The following is a 16,449-nucleotide window of genomic DNA, read 5'->3' as shown; positions in this document are numbered from 1 at the left end:
CAGGAGTTTCATTAAAACAGGTTAATATGCCCCACCAACATTAGACAACTGTACAGAAAGCCCTTCAATTGTTGATATAAGTAAATAAAATCAATGATGAGAATAGTCAGATTAACTAATATGCGACATGGACATGGTGGTGTAGCAGGAAGATCGGAGTTCAAATCCCAAGTGCAGACAGGTTGAATAATAATTACGGCTCACTCCTGGATCGCGTCCTACCTGACCGGTCGCTCCTACCAAGTGGCGTGGCGAGAAGCTGTCTCCGCACCACGTGCTCTCACCACTGGTGTCCCCCAGGGCTCAGTTCTAGGCCCTCTCCTATTCTCCCTATACACCAAGTCACTTGGCTCTGTCATATCCTCACATGGCCTCTCCTATCATTGCTACGCTGACGATACACAACTAATCTTCTCCTTTCCCCCTTCTGATAACCAGGTGGCGAATCGCATCTCTGCATGTCTGGCAGACATATCAGTATGGATGACGGATCACCACCTCAAGCTGAACCTTGGCAAGACGGAGCTGCTCTTCCTCCCGGGGAAGGACTGCCCGTTCCATGATCTCGCCATCACGGTTGACAACTCCGTTGTGTCCTCCTCCCAGAGGGCGAAGAGCCTTGGCGTGACCCTGGACAACACCCTGTCGTTCTCCGCTAACATCAAGGCGGTGACCCGATCCTGCAGGTTCATGCTCTACAACATTCGGAGAGTACGACCCTGCCTTACACAGGAAGCGGCACAGGTCCTAATCCAGGCACTTGTCATCTCCCGTCTGGATTACTGCAACTCGCTGTTGGCTGGGCTCCCTGCCTGTGCCATTAAACCCCTACAACTCATCCAGAATGCCGCAGCCCGTCTGGTGTTCAACCTTCCCAAGTTCTCTCACGTCACCCCGCTCCTCCGCACACTCCACTGGCTTCCAGTTGAAGCTCGCATCTGTTACAAGACCATGGTGCTTGCCTATGGAGCTGTGAGGGGATCGGCACCTCTGTACCTTCAGGCTCTGATCAGTCCCTACATCCAAACGAGGGCATTGCGTTCATCCACCTCTGGCCTGCTGGCTCCCCTTCCTCTGCGGAAGCATAGTTCCCGCTCAGCCCAGTCAAAACTGTTCGCTGCTCTGGCACCCCAATGGTGGAACAAGCTCCCTCACGACGCCAGGACAGCAGAGTCACTCACCACCTTCCGGAGACATTTGAAACCCCACCTCTTTAAGGAATACCTGGGATAGGATAAAGTAATCCTTCTACCCCCCTAAAAAAAAAAAAAAAAGATATTGTAAAGTGGTTATCCCACTGGCTATAGGGTGAATGCACCTATTTGTAAGTCGCTCTGGATAAGAGCTAAATGACGTAAATGTAAATGTAAATGTAAATAAACATGCACAGTATATTTATTATGTATGTCAAATATGTACGTTGAAAACACTATGTTAAAAGCACTGTGCGTGAGAGTGTTCCTAACCTTGCCAACAGACAAAGAGCTATGAATGGATCAGTGATTCACCAATCAGAGCCTAGACTGGCACAGTAACAAGACGTGATGTGTAATGAATTTTTCTTTGGACACATAAATGCTCTTGCAACGTTCCCATGAAACGTGTCTAGAACATTAATATCTTAACTTCTGAGAACATGGTAACCACGTTCTGGATAAGATTTATTTGACATTAAGGGAATGGTCTCTTGTAAACATTCCTTGCACATCACAGGAACATTCCTATGAAAACATTAGTTAATGACCTAATGAGACTCTTAAGGGAACATTTTCTAAAGTTGTGGGAATGTTTGTTGTTAGCTGGGTACCTGTTCCATAACAACACACCACCTGCTCGCTCACACACACTCTAAACTCCATAACACACAGTCTCTGGACCCCACGTATGTCCCTTACAGGAGATTTGCTCTCCCTTCCGGTGTGTCCTCTTCCCATCATCCCCTCTGGATCACCTGACCAGCTGCTGCCGGCAGACCTAAAAAAAGGAGTTCAGTGGGGACCACCCCCACCTTCCTAGACAGACACACACACACACAACCTCCTTATTTCTCACCCCAGATTGCCCATCCTCGGCCCAGATGCCTGTAACCTCCCTCTGCCCCCTAAACACAGAATTATTGTGATTACAGTGTTATTGACAGCGCTGGTTATTAATTCTAATCTTGGACACATATGTGGGGTGGTGGGCAGAGGGCAGGCGGCTGTGTGTGCCAAGCGGACACCGCTCGGAGGCTAATTCACTCTGACAAGCTATCAGTGCACGGTCACAGCCACTCCCCTGAAACTGGCAGTGCCTATTGGCAACACTAACTCTCTCCGAGAGGAGAGGAGAGGAGAGGAGAGGAGAGGAGAGGAGAGGAGAGGAGAGGAGAGGAGAGGAGAGGAGAGGAGAGGAGAGGAGAAAATGGTTGTCTCAAATGTTCTCAAATGCATGTACATATTACCTCAATTACCTGGACTAAGCGGTGCCCCCGCACATTGACTCTGTACCGGTACCTCCTGTATATAGCCTCCCTACTGTTATTTTACCGCTGCTCTTGAATTATTAGATTTTTTTTTTTTACTTATCTATTTTTTACTTAACTGTTTTTTTTTCCTTTTCTTAAAAACTGCATTGCTGGTTAAGGGCTTGTAAGTAAGCATTTCACTGTAATGTCTACACCTGTTGTATTCGGTGCATGTGGCAAATAAAGATTTGATTTGATTTGATTGGCACAAATCAGTTATCACAGCACACACTCAGCACCCCTCTTTCAGACACACGGACTACTCCTTCATCTCTTAAAAAGGGAATGTGGTGTATGTTTAAAAGTCACTTTTTATCTGAATTTTAGTTAAACGGTCTTCCATTTACCTCTTGAGCATTTGTGAAGAGGTTTGAGTGGTTTTCATGCTGAGTGAAAAGCAAAATATAAGTTGTAAAGGTATGAACATGTAAAATATACGTTTTTAAAAAGTAATTCACCCCCTCCAACTGAAGTTACTTTTACTCTTACTTATTCAAGATCTGTGGTGTTAAAATGCCTGAGGTACATTATGGAGGACACAAGTGGTTGTTGAGTTAAGGGGGTTATTTTAGAAAGGATTTAGGTACTGTACATTATTTTTAATAAGGGTTACTAGGAGATAATCATCCCTCTCTGAAATTAAAATGGATGACCCTCCCAACAAGTGACCCACCCTCTAACCAACATGACAATTAAAACATAAAGTAGATAGCAGAGAATATGCGTACCATTTACCCTAAACTGGACTAAATTAAAATGGACACTTGTTTTTTTATGTTGTGTGAAAACTTAATAAAAATGGAATCACAAATAAATAACAACACACAAAACAGGCATAACAAACACAGTCAACACCACACAGTGTCATGCATGCAGCTCCAGAACGTTTTTCACAAAATAAAAATACACTTAAATGTACATCTTTGGTCAAGCCTCCCACCAACAGTCCGTAGCTATCTTCTGAAATAGCAAAGACTGTCAAAAATAAACACAAAAGGGGAAGAAAAGAGACGTAAGTTACCCCACCAATTGGTCTCTTTTGGCAGAGATTTTCCTGCTTAAACCACTTTATACTGTGGGAGTTTAGACTACTGAGATCCAGGACAGGCGTGGGTTTCCAGTTAATTGAAGAAGTACATTTCCTTTTCCAATAGGGGGCACTGAAACACCATATATCTCTATGGGCAGGTAAATACAGATTATTGAGTGGCCTCAGGGTTTGGTATGTACTGTGTACCTGTCCTGAATACAAATAGTGTGTGTGTGTGTGTGTATGTGTGTGTGTGTGTGTGTGTCACATTGCGCCACATCCAATACTCTGTTGTGTCCATATGCTTTACTTTAAATGTAATTAAAACATCAGAGAGATGAACTACGATAAACTACTTCCCTGTCGTATAAAAATCAATCACAAGCGCACACACACAGACACATGCACACACACACACAGACACATGCACACAGACACACAGACAGAAAGACAAAATAGACAGACAGACTGACACACAAACACATACACAAGGATGGGTAAGGGTGTTAGTATAAAGGATCTGTCAGTGTGAGAGTGGGCTGTGAGCAGGCGATGGCTGCAGAGTGTCTCTAGTAATGGGCAAAAAATACTAAGATACCTGGTGAAGCAACTCAATTCAATTTGTCAGCATGATTATTCATTGGGCCGGAGAGGTGGCGCACTATAATCTCTCCATCTCGTCCCTTTGAGTGTGTGTGTTGATGTGCGTGTGTGTGCATACCTGTGTGTGTGTTTTTGTTAGTATGTGTGTAAATGTGCCTGTGTGTGTGTGTATCTATCAACATCAACGAGAAAGAGAGAGAGAGCGAGAGAGCGAGAGAGAGAGAGAGAGAGAGAGAGAGAGAGAGAGAGAGAGAGAGAGAGAGAGAGAGAGAGAGAGAGAGAGAGAGAGAGAGAGAGAGAGAAATGTCACTGTGCTTCTATGGTTATATGCACCATGCCACTGCCAACTTCATTCGTTCATTTAGCAAACAAGACAGCTCATGATCCAGTGCCTTTATCACAGTCAACACACCAATTAGCTTTAAAAAGCAATATCTTCTCTCAGCCTCATGGCAAAATATGTAGAATAGCATGAGATTAGCTATAAAACTGCACAATGTCCTTTCTGCCCCATGTCAAAATGTGTAGAATTGCAGGAAATTAGCTTTAAAACAGCAACATTTACTCTCAGTCTCATGGAAGAATGTGTAGAATAGCTTGAGATTAGCTATAAAACTTTTTTTTAAGTACTTTTTTTGCCCACCCAAATTTCTGCAGGCCCACCCACCAACAAGTATCGGGCTACACTACTGCCGCCGCCTGAGCCAAAATGGAGTTCAAATTGCCTGAAATGAACGAAGGAGGAAGGAGATGAAGAAAGGAGCGAGGAAAAGGAGAAAATGAAACATTTAGAATTTCATCCCCAGAGGAAATTACTAATAGCCATTTCTGCTGAAACCCTGTGCAATCTTGTCAGACTATTCAAAAGAGGGGGGTGCCTAATTTGCCAGCGCATTTTTATCCACATTGTGTACTCCTCTCACGCTCTCTCTTTCTGAACACTGTTTCTTCCACCTCCTCCCCCCATATCTCCTTTCATTCTCCCCCATATCTTCCTCATCCCCCTTCTTTCTCCATCTCACCCCCTCTCCTTCCAGCTCTCTGTCTATCTCCATCTTTCACCATCCCTCTCTCTCTCTCGCTCTCTCGTCTCGTCTCTCTCTCTCTCTCTCTCTCTCTCTCTCTCTCTCTCTCTCTCTCTCTCTCTCTCTTTCTCTCTCTCTTTCTCCCTCTCTCTCATTGCAGAGATGGACACAAGGGCAGAGAGGATTGTGGGTATAATCATGGGGAGAGGATCTACATATTCAGAGTAATAAATCTTCTATAAGCTGTTCACTGCCGATTCACTCCTCTAACTTCTGACTCCTCACTCTCCTGGAGAGAGGTCTCCCTCTCTGCAGACAAGGGCATCCTAATAGCCCCCACCCCTCGTGCCCCACCTCCCTCCCTCTCTACCCCTCTATGTCTTCCCCCATCGCTTTTACTCTCAATATTTTCTCTGTCCCTCTCTCCCCGTAATTCTCTGACACCTCTCCTTTCAATCTCTTATCCATCTCTCTCTCTCTCTCTCTCTCTCTCTCTCTCTCTCTCTCTCTCTCTCTCTCTCTCTCTCCCATTCTGCCTTTCCATCAGTTTATTCTCTTATTTCCGTTTGCTCCAACAAAATCACAAGTACACTGCCTCTACTGGTGAATACAGTGCAATGCATATTTGATGGTTGTTCTACAGGGGCTGTTTGAACTAGTGGTCTCTATTGTCGAGAAAAGGAAGGAGTTAATGATGATAGTCAAATAAGTTAATACTTTAGACTTATTCATACAGTAGGAGGATAGAGAGACAGAGAGGGGGGTGGGACAAGAGAGGGAGAAGAGAGAGAGAGTATGAGAGCTGAGGTGTTGGAGTGGCTCTTGATCATAATTATTAGCTGAGGTGCATTATAGATCCTGGCCATAAATAGTGTTCTGAGGTGAGGCGCTTAACAGCCCTCTCTGCCGTCACGTCAACATTTAACGACAGCTGCAACCCAGGGTGACAACACTGCTCCCATCCATTATTAACACACAGCCCCGTATGCAAAAGGGAACACAAGCAAAAGCACACACATACACATTCACGCACACACATACACACAAACGCACGCACATGCACACGCTCATGCACACACACGCACACACACACACACAAACACACACACACACAAAGCTTCACCAGTACGGCCAGAGTTGCAGCCGCAACCCTCTACCTAATGATCCCTCAGGGCTTGGAGCGAGGGAGGGTTCCTCTCTTTCTCTCCCTGTCTTTCTCTCTCTCTGGATGTGTCATCCTGTGCTGACAGCAAAGCCCTGTCAGCCCTCATGTCAGAACAGGGGACAAAGACTCTACAAAGACCCCCCTCCTCTCTCTCTCTCTCTCTCTCTCTCTCTCTCTCTCACACACAAACACTTCTGTCATTATTGTAATGCTGTTTTTATGCAATTTCAGCATCATAACCTTAAAAAAACTAAAACATGAGATAAAGAAGAGCCAGGAGAGACAATGTCCAAGTGGCATGGCAGAGAGCAATCTTTCATTTATTCAATTAGCTAACGAGGCGACGAAGCCAGACACGAGCAAAGGATTGATGGAGGAGAGCAACTTCTGCCAGCAGGCAGTGCTTACTCAGGAGTTTCCATATTTTCTTTCCCTTTATCCAGGAGAAAGTTAGAGGTGAGAAAGAGAGAGAGAGAGAGAGAGAGAGAGAGAGAGAGAGAGAGAGAGAGAGAGAGAGAGAAAGAGAGGTGGAGAATGGAAAGGAAGAGTCCTAGGGTAACCTTGAAAGGAGAGTTGGATTGAGCAAGAATTTCATCAGCATTTACATTTCTGTTATTTTACCAGATTATCTATAGGATACTATGTCCAAAAGGGGGACAAATGTCACTGCACATGCTAAAATACATAATGTCTACCATAACACATGACACCATGTCACTGACTGTCAGTTCCCCCACCATCAGATAGCAGAAAATGACCTTTTTTGTTTGTGTATATGTCTAGTTTCAGTGGTGATTGTTTATTTAATTTGTCTTGTTACCACATGGAAAGGAAAATGACAGTGTGCCTTTAACCCATTCACGTCCTTGTACTATATTTACAGTGGTGTGAAGTACTTAAGTAAAAATACTTTTAATTACTACTTAAGTCATTTTTTGGGGTATCTGTACCAGGGGTTGGAACCGAAATTACTTTCCAATCATTTCGATCTGAACAGAACCACTATTTTTTTGATTCCATTCCACAGTTCCAACCAGCGAAATGAAGTTCTGAACCCCAAAAAAGTCAGGTATATATTGTATATATATTGTTCCTTTCTGTTCCTCTTTAACCTGTGAAATCAACAGTTATTTACATTTAGCTCATTAAATGACTTCACCAATCAGTGCGGACAGAGCAGGCAAACTAGTTGTTTACATGCATGATGGACAGATAAGTGTAGCCTATCGTGCAAGATGCGACTGATATTTTGCAGCATTACCGCAAAAATGGAAAAGGAAAGTGGAAGGGGGAAAAAGTAAGGAACTTGTCTGTCGGCCTTGCATTAAAGAATATAATTGGTTAAAGAAAATTGTGATAAATAAAAAAGTATACCAGTTTAATTTAAGGACCAAAGGATTGACAGCTGTCCCATATAGATTGGGAAGAGATTTTTGACGTACCGATTCCATGGCATAGTGTTTATGAATTGATATGCAAAACGACGCCGGATTCAAAACGTTATTATTATATAAAATTCTTGCTACCAATAGAATGTTATTGATATGGGGGATACAATCTTCCCAGCTCTGCAGATTTTGCTGCGAAGAAACAGAATCATTAGATCATTTGGTTTGGTGCTGTCCATTTGTAGCTTGTTTTTGGACACAGGTCCAGGAATGGCTAAAGGATTGCAATATTTACCTGGAGCTAACCCTGCAGATAGCACTACTGGGTGATCTGAAAAGTCATAGTCAATCGATCAATAATATAATAATACTTTTATTTTTTTTTTAAATTTCAATTGACAATCTGTAGAAACAATGAGAATAGAAAGGTTCAGAACTTTTGTAAAACATAACAGTACAGTTGAAAAATATATGGCAAATAGAAATCCAATATGGATGGTGTTAAGAGATAGATGGGAGGTGTTGAATGGAGCTGAAGGATGGGACTAATAACAACAACTAATAACAACAAGATAACTAATGTAAAGCATACTGTGTCCATAGTAAGTATATAGGTTACAGGTTGAGAGCTTTTGTGAAAGAGCCCAGTTAGAAAAATATGGCAACCCGCCAGGGTTGTGGGTTCGTTTCCCAGTTAGAAAAATATGGCAACCCGCCAGGGTTGTGGGTTCATTTCCCACGGGGGGCCAGTATGAAAATGTATGCACTCACTAATTGTAAGTCGCTCTGGATAAGAGCGTCTGCTAAATGACTAAAATGTAAATGTAAAATGTAGAAGCAAACCAGATGGACATCATGAAAATGATCGGAGGAAGTTCAGGAGTAAAAACAAACAAAATATAATTATTGTAGAATTTGACTGTGTATATAGAATGTATGGGCTGGAAGTAGAGGCCTAAGCGTTGTTGTTCACTAGTTTACTCCAATTGGGGAAGGGGTGGTGGGGTTGGAAAGTAATGAAGGGAAATATAAATACAAAATAAAAAAAGAGCGAGAGAGGATTGAGAAGGAAGCTTGAATCTTCTTATGACATTCATTATCTGAATTAGGTCCACAGAATTATACCTAAGATGAGTGGCTTCTATGGAGGAACGTTGAATGTCCTTTGAGCTAGCTAGCAAGCTTGAGCTAGCTAGCTAACAAGCTTGTGTGTGCAGAGCGGCACCAGAATTGAAAACACGTCTTACCTTTTTGTAGTTAATAAATCTTTAACTAGCATTGAAAAAGTTAATCCATTCTTCTCTAGCTAATAAAAAATCTCTCTCCCTACCTTCTGAATCACGCTTGTAACGTCAGTACAATAGTAGCCTATGCTTGCGAGGGGAGAGGGGCAGTTAGCCTAAATACGCCACACACTGACAAAGATTTTCAGCTTGCAGGCAGACACTGGAATACGAGTGAAGGCTTTGCATAGGCACTTTGTTGCGTACTTTTTTGGGGGACTAGCAAAAAATGCATGGAACGTAAAATAACATTCTGTTCCGGAACAGCATAGATCACTTTCGTTCCAGGTACCTTTTCTGTTCCTTGAAAAATGTCGTTCTTTTAAGGTTTTCTGTTCTGTTCCCTGAACCGGATCCAACCCCTGATCTGTACTTTACTTTACTATATATATTTTTGACAACTTTTAGTATTACTTCACTACATTTCTAAAAACATTATGTAATGTTTTTACTCCATAGTCTTTCCATGACACCCAAAAGTACTTGTTACATTTTGAATGCTTAGCAGGACTTGAAAATGGTCCAATTCACGCACTTATCAAGAAAACATCCCTGGTCATCCCAGCTGCCTATGATCTGGTGGACTCACTAAACACAAATGCTTTGTTTGTAAATGATGTCTGAGTGTTGGAGTGCGCCCCTGGCGATCCGTAAATTACACTTAACAAAAATATAACGCAATATGTAAAGTGTTGGTCCCATGTTTCATGAGATGAAATAAAAGATCCCAAAAATGTTCCATACTCACAGAAAGCTTATTTCTCTCAAATTTGGTGCACAAATTTGTTTACATCCCTGTTAGTGAGCATTTCTCCTTTTCGAAGACAATCCATTCACCTGACAGAAGTGGCATATCAAGAAGCTGATTAAACAGCATGATCATTACACAGGTGCACCTTGTGCTGGGGACAATAAAAGGCCACTCTAAAATGTGCAGTTTTGTCACACAACACAATGCCACAGATGTCTCAAGTTTTGAGGGGCCGTGCAATTGGCATTCTGACTGCATAAATGTCAATTTCTCTACCACAACGTCCTTTTCGAGAATTTGTCAGTACGTCCAACCGGCCTCACAACTACAGACCACGTGTAACCACGCCAGCTCAGGACCTCCACAACCGGCTTCTTCATCTGCGGGATCGTCTGAGACCAGCCAGCTGATGAAACTGTGGGTTTGCACAATCAAATAATTTCTGCACAAACTATCAGAGGAAGGTAGAGATACTTTATTTCAGCTCATGAAACATGGGACCAACACTTTACATATTGCATTTATGTTTGTATAAAAAAACAAGACAATTTTCCATCTGGTTTACTTAATATAAGGAATTTGAAGTGATTTATACATTTACTTTTGATACTTATGTATATTTAAAACCAAATACTTTTAGACTTTTACTCAAGTAGTATTTTACTGGGTGACTTTCAGTTTTACTTGAGTCATTTTCTATTAAGGTATCTTTACTTTTACTCAAGTATGGCAATTGGGTAATTTTTCCACCACTATATTTAGTACAATATCAAAATGCGCCACTGAACAAATTATGTTTGGTGTAAATGCATGACATTTGGTGTCAACGTAGTTAGTACAAATGTCTACACAGGCCATATTGACATTTTAAGATTGTCCTTATCTATCACGCAGGTGTGTATTGATGTATGTGGTATGTGTGTACACATGTGTGCTTATGAGAGAGGGAGAATGCTGTAACTCGCCATGGATTTACATTGGATTTGCTTATGCTGTATAATATACTCTAGGAGTGAGTGTGAGTGTGCGTGTGTGGATTTCTATAGATATTGTTTTTATATACAGTGGGGAGAACAAGTATTTGATACACTGCCGATTTTGCAGGTTTTCCTACTTACAAAGCATGTAGAGGTCTGTAATTTTTATCATAGGTACACTTCAACTGTGAGAGACGGAATCTAAAACAAAAATCCAGAAAATCACATTGTATGATTTTTTAATAATTAATTTGCATTGTATTGCATGACATAAGTATTTGATACATCAGAAAAGCAGAACTTAATATTTGGTACAGAAACCTTTGTTTGCAATTACAGAGATCATACGTTTCCTGTAGGTCTTGACCAGGTTTGCACACACTGCAGCAGGGATTTTGGCCCACTCCTCCATACAGACCTTCTCCAGATCCTTCAGGTTTCAAGGCTGTCGCTGGGCAATACGGACTTTCAGCTCCCTCCAAAGATGTTCTATTGGGTTCAGGTCTGGAGACTGGCTAGGCCACTCCAGGACCTTGAGATGCTTCTTACGGAGCCACTCCTTAGTTGCCCTGGCTGTGTGTTTCGGGTTGTTGTCATGCTGGCAGACCCAGCCACGACCCATCTTCAATGCTCTTACTGAGGGAAGGAGGTTGTTGGCCAAGATCTCGCGATACATGGCCCCATCCATCCTCCCCTCAATACGGTGCAGTCGTCCTGTCCCCTTTGCAGAAAAGCATCCCCAAAGAATGATGTTTCCACCTCCATGCTTCACGGTTGGGATGGTGTTCTTGGGGTTGTACTCATCCTTCTTCTTCCTCTAAACACGGCGAGTGGAGTTTAGACCAAAAAGCTCAATTTTTGTCTCATCAGACCACATGACCTTCTCCCATTCCTCCTCTGGATCATCCAGATGGTCATTGGCAAACTTCAGACGGGCCTGGACATGCACTGGCTTGAGCAGGGGGACCTTGAGTGTGCTGCAGGATTTTAATCTATGACGGCATAGTGTGTTACTAATGGTTTTCTTTGAGACTGTGGTCCCAGCTCTCTTCAGGTCATTGACCAGGTCCTGCCATGTAGTTCTGGGCTGATCCCTCACCTTCCTCATGATCATTGATGCCCCACGAGGTGAGATCTTGCATGGAGCCCCAGACCGAGGGTGATTGACCGTCATCTTGAACTTCTTCCATTTTCTAATAATTGCGCCAACAGTTGTTGCCTTCTCACCAAGCTGCTTGCCTATTGTCCTGTAGCCCATCCCAGTCTTGTGCAGGTCTACAATTGTATCCCTGATGTCCTTACACAGCTCTCTGGTCTTGGCCATTGTGGAGAGGTTGGAGTCTGTTTGATTGACTGTGTGGACAGGTGTCTTTTATACAGGTAACGAGTTCAAACAGGTGCAGTTAATACAGGTAATGAGTGGAGAACAGGAGGGCTTCTTAAAGAAAAACTAACAGGTCTGTGAGAGCCGGAATTCTTACTGGTTGGTAGGTGATCAAATACTTATGTCATGCAATAAAATGCAAATTAATTACTTAAAAATCATACAATGTGATTTTCTGGATTTTTGTTTAAGATTCCATCTCTCACAGTTGAAGTGTACCTATGATAAAAAATGACAGACCTCTACATGCTTTGTAAGTAGGAAAACATGCAAAATCGGCAGTGTATCAAATACTTGGTCCAGACAATTATTAAGATTTGAACATGTTTACAATCTGAGAAAGATTTTTAAAAAGCTGATAAAATGACTCCATTGAATTTGCTTATACTGCATATACTCTACGTGTGTGTGTGTGTTTGTGTGGAGAGAGTGTGTTTGGATTTCTTTAGATATTGTTTTCATATACAGTGGGGAAAAAAAGTATTTAGTCAGCCACCAATTGTGCAAGTTCTCCCACTTAAAAAGATGAGAGAGGCCTGTAATTTTCATCATAGGTACACGTCAACTATGACAGACAAATTGGGAGAAAAAAAATCCAGAAAATCACATTGTTGGATTTTTAATGAATTTATTTGCAAATTATGGTGGAAAATAAGTATTTGGTCACCTACAAACAAGCAAGATTTATGTCTCTCACAGACCTGTAACTTCTTCTTTAAGAGGCTCCTCTGTCCTCCACTCGTTACCTGTATTAATGGCACCTGTTTGAACTTGTTATCAGTATAAAAGACACCTGTCCACAACCTCAAACAGTCACACTCCAAACTCCACTATGGCCAAGACCAAAGAGCTGTCAAAGGACAGCAGAAACAAAATTGTAGACCTGCACCAGGCTGGGAAGACTGAATCTGCAATAGGTAAGCAGCTTGGTTTGAAGAAATCAACTGTGGGAGCAATTATTAGGAAATGGAAGACATACAAGACCACTGATAATCTCCCTCGATCTGGGGCTCCACGCAAGATCTCACCCCGTGGGGTCAAAATGATCACAAGAACGGTGAGCAAAAATCCCAAAACCACACGGGGGTCCTAGTGAATGACCTGCAGAGAGCTGGGACCAAAGTAACAAAACCTACCATCAGTAACACACTACGCCGCCAGGGACTCAAATCCTGCGTCCCCCTGCTTAAGCCAGTACATGTCCAGGCCTGTCTGAAGTTTGCTAGAGTGCATTTGGATGATCCAGAAGAGGATTGGGAGAATGTCATATGGTCAGATGAAACCAAAATATAACTTTTTGGTAAAAACTCAACTCGTCGTGTTTGGAGGACAAAGAATGCTGAGTTGCATCCAAGGAACACCATACCTACTGTGAAGCATGGGGGTGGAAACATCATGCTTTGGAGCTGTTTTTCTGCAAAGGGACCAGGACGACTGATCCGTGTAAAGGAAAGAATGAATGGGGCCATGTATCGTGAGATTTTGAGTGAAAACCTCCTTCCATCAGCAAGGGCATTGAAGATGAACGTGGCTGGGTCCTTCAGCATGACAATGATCCCAAACACACCGCCCGGCAACGAAGGAGTGGCTTCGTAAGAAGCATTTCAAGGTCCTGGAGTGGCCTAGCCAGTCTCCAGATCTCAACCCCATAGAAAATCTTTGGAGGGAGTTGAAAGTCCGTGTTGCCCAGTGACAGCCCCAAAACATCACTGCTCTAGAGGAGATCTGCATGGAGGAATGGGCCAAAATACCAGCAACAGTGTGTGAAAACCTTGTGAAGACTTACAGAAAACGTTTGACCTGTGTCATTGCCAACAAAGGGTATATAACAAGGTATTGAGAAACTTTTGTTATTGACCAAATACTTATTTTCCACCATAATTTGCAAATAAATTCATAAAAAATCCTACAATGTGATTTTCTGGATTTTTTTCCCTCATTTTGTCTGTCATAGTTGACGTGTACCTATGATGAAAATTACAGGCCTCTCTCATCTTTTTAAGTGGGAGAACTTGCACAATTGTTGGCTGACTAAATACTTTTTTTCCCCACTGTATATATATATATATATTGGTCCTGACAATCGATATATCAAAAATTATTACGATCTGATCATTTCAACATGTATTCACAAGACTTGATTTATGAAATGTGTAAAAAACACGTGTCCAAAGACATGGGTTGGCCGATTTACAACATTTCTTCACATTTTTCCATCTGTAAGCTCAGAGAACAAGTTGCACTAAAGGAAAAAATACATTTCCGTTATGGACATGAATGGGTTAAATTTAAGTGTAATTACCTTTATTTAAGGAGGACATTGTGTGGATGCGTTGGCTGGCCCTTGGTCGGGGTCGAGCCCTGACATTCATACTGACATTTAGGAGGAATCCTGTCACTGAAGACAGGGTTGTGAGATATGACCCTGAGGGCATTAGTGATTTAGAAGGGAAGTGTGTGTGTGTGTGTGTGTGTGTGTGTGTGTGTGTGTGTGTGTGTGTGTGTGTGTGTGTGTGTGTGTGTGTGTGTGTGTGTCTGTCTGTCATAGTCAGGTCACCTTGGTGCTCAGGTAGAAGTGGGTCAGGATCAGAATACCTCTCTGCCCATCTGTACCACTGGAATACCATCCAACCTCCTCAACTACAAAGGACACTAGGAGAGGAGAGGAGAGAGGAGAGGAGAGGAGAGGAGAGGAGAGGAGAGGAGAGGAGAGAGAGAGAAGAGAAGAGGAGAGGAGAGAAGAGAAGAGAAGAGGAGAGGAGAGGAGAGGAGAGGAGAGGAGAGGAGAGAGGAGAGGAGAGGAGAGGAGAGGGAGAGGAGAGGAGAGGAGAGGAGAGGAGAGGAGAGGAGAGAAAAAGGTGGAAAGGCAAGGAGAGATGGGGTGAAAGGGGTAAAGGAGAGTGGGATGTTAGGAAGTCAAGACATGGCAAGAAAAAATAGCAGCGCTTGGTCCCTGAGGAGCAGCTGTCTGTGTGTATAAGTATTTGGTGACTTTAGACCCATGAGCTTTCTCAACGTAGTTATTAAAGCTATGTGCTCATAGACAGGGCCTCTCAACTGTAATGGATTACCTGGCCAGGTTCCTCTCCCAAACCGGCCCTGTTTGGCTAGGGACTGTACACACACACACACACACACACAAACACACACACACACACACACACACACACACACACACACACACACACACGTACACACACAGGAATGTGAATAGATAGCAGGAGGCTGCCAAAGGCCTCCAGGACCGCTGGAAGGGCAAATTAATGTCCACACTGACTGATGATAAAAACATCAAGGAACAACGTACACACACATACAAACACACATACACACCATCTGAACTGCCAGTCGGCCAGCGGGGCCAGAGAGGATCTGCTGCCAAGTGACACACACATGTATCTGACCGACTGCCAACACACACATACACACACACACACACACACACACTGATCTCGAGCCAGAACACACACAACTTTACTCTCAACAATACAATCTGACCCTCTAACGCAGTGCACACTGACTGCAGTCATTTTTCCCTGTCACCCCACAGCTGGTCACACCATCAGTCACACTCTATGATGCGTAGGCTATGGCTGAATTAATCATGTCTGCTGATACTATCATAATCATATACTTTCATAATATATCAGATGATTCAAACAGACATGCACACTTGCCTGTCTATCATGGTACAGTTTTTTATAATAAGGTTGAGGAACAACGATTTAACCGAAGGTCTGCATTGCTTGCCCACTAATTATGCGATACCATCTATCTCGTATAGTCAACCGGAATGGCAGTGCCCCTCAAACTACCTGCCCTGTTCAGTCCAGTGAGCTGTGAACTCCACCCCTGTCTCCACACCCTGTCTCTGTATCCACCTCCCACCACCATACCACCCCAACCCCTTCCCCCCTACAGGCCCATCTCGCAGCGTTTCCCCTTATTTACCAGAGGAATGCGGCGGAGTGACAGTTTAGGCCTGATGGATGGCTGTGCCAGCGGAGGGGAGATAAACAGGCAGCTGATGGATCTGCTGCCGGCCCGGTGAAGACATCACGCTGCACGCTCCAGCCCGCCGCCAGACAGCTCTGAGCCACGGGTGGCCGGATGGCGGCCATTTTGTGTCCACGTGGGCCAGAGCTGGGGTCTAATCGCTCCCCGCATCTCCAGTTAAAAAGGCCCCGACTAATGAGCCAGTTTCACAAGCCCAGAGAAGCTGATTGTGAGTGGAGAGGTCCTACTGTGCTGGTGCAGTTCCAAGTCCCCCTCTCATACTCTCTCTCTCTACCCTCCCTTCCGTTTCATGCTCAAATAAAAATGTAATTGCCTGTAAT

This window comes from Coregonus clupeaformis, chromosome 37, assembly GCF_020615455.1.
Source record: "Coregonus clupeaformis isolate EN_2021a chromosome 37, ASM2061545v1, whole genome shotgun sequence".
Classification (NCBI taxonomy): domain Eukaryota; kingdom Metazoa; phylum Chordata; class Actinopteri; order Salmoniformes; family Salmonidae; genus Coregonus; species Coregonus clupeaformis.
Note: the sequence above shows the minus strand (reverse complement) of the source record.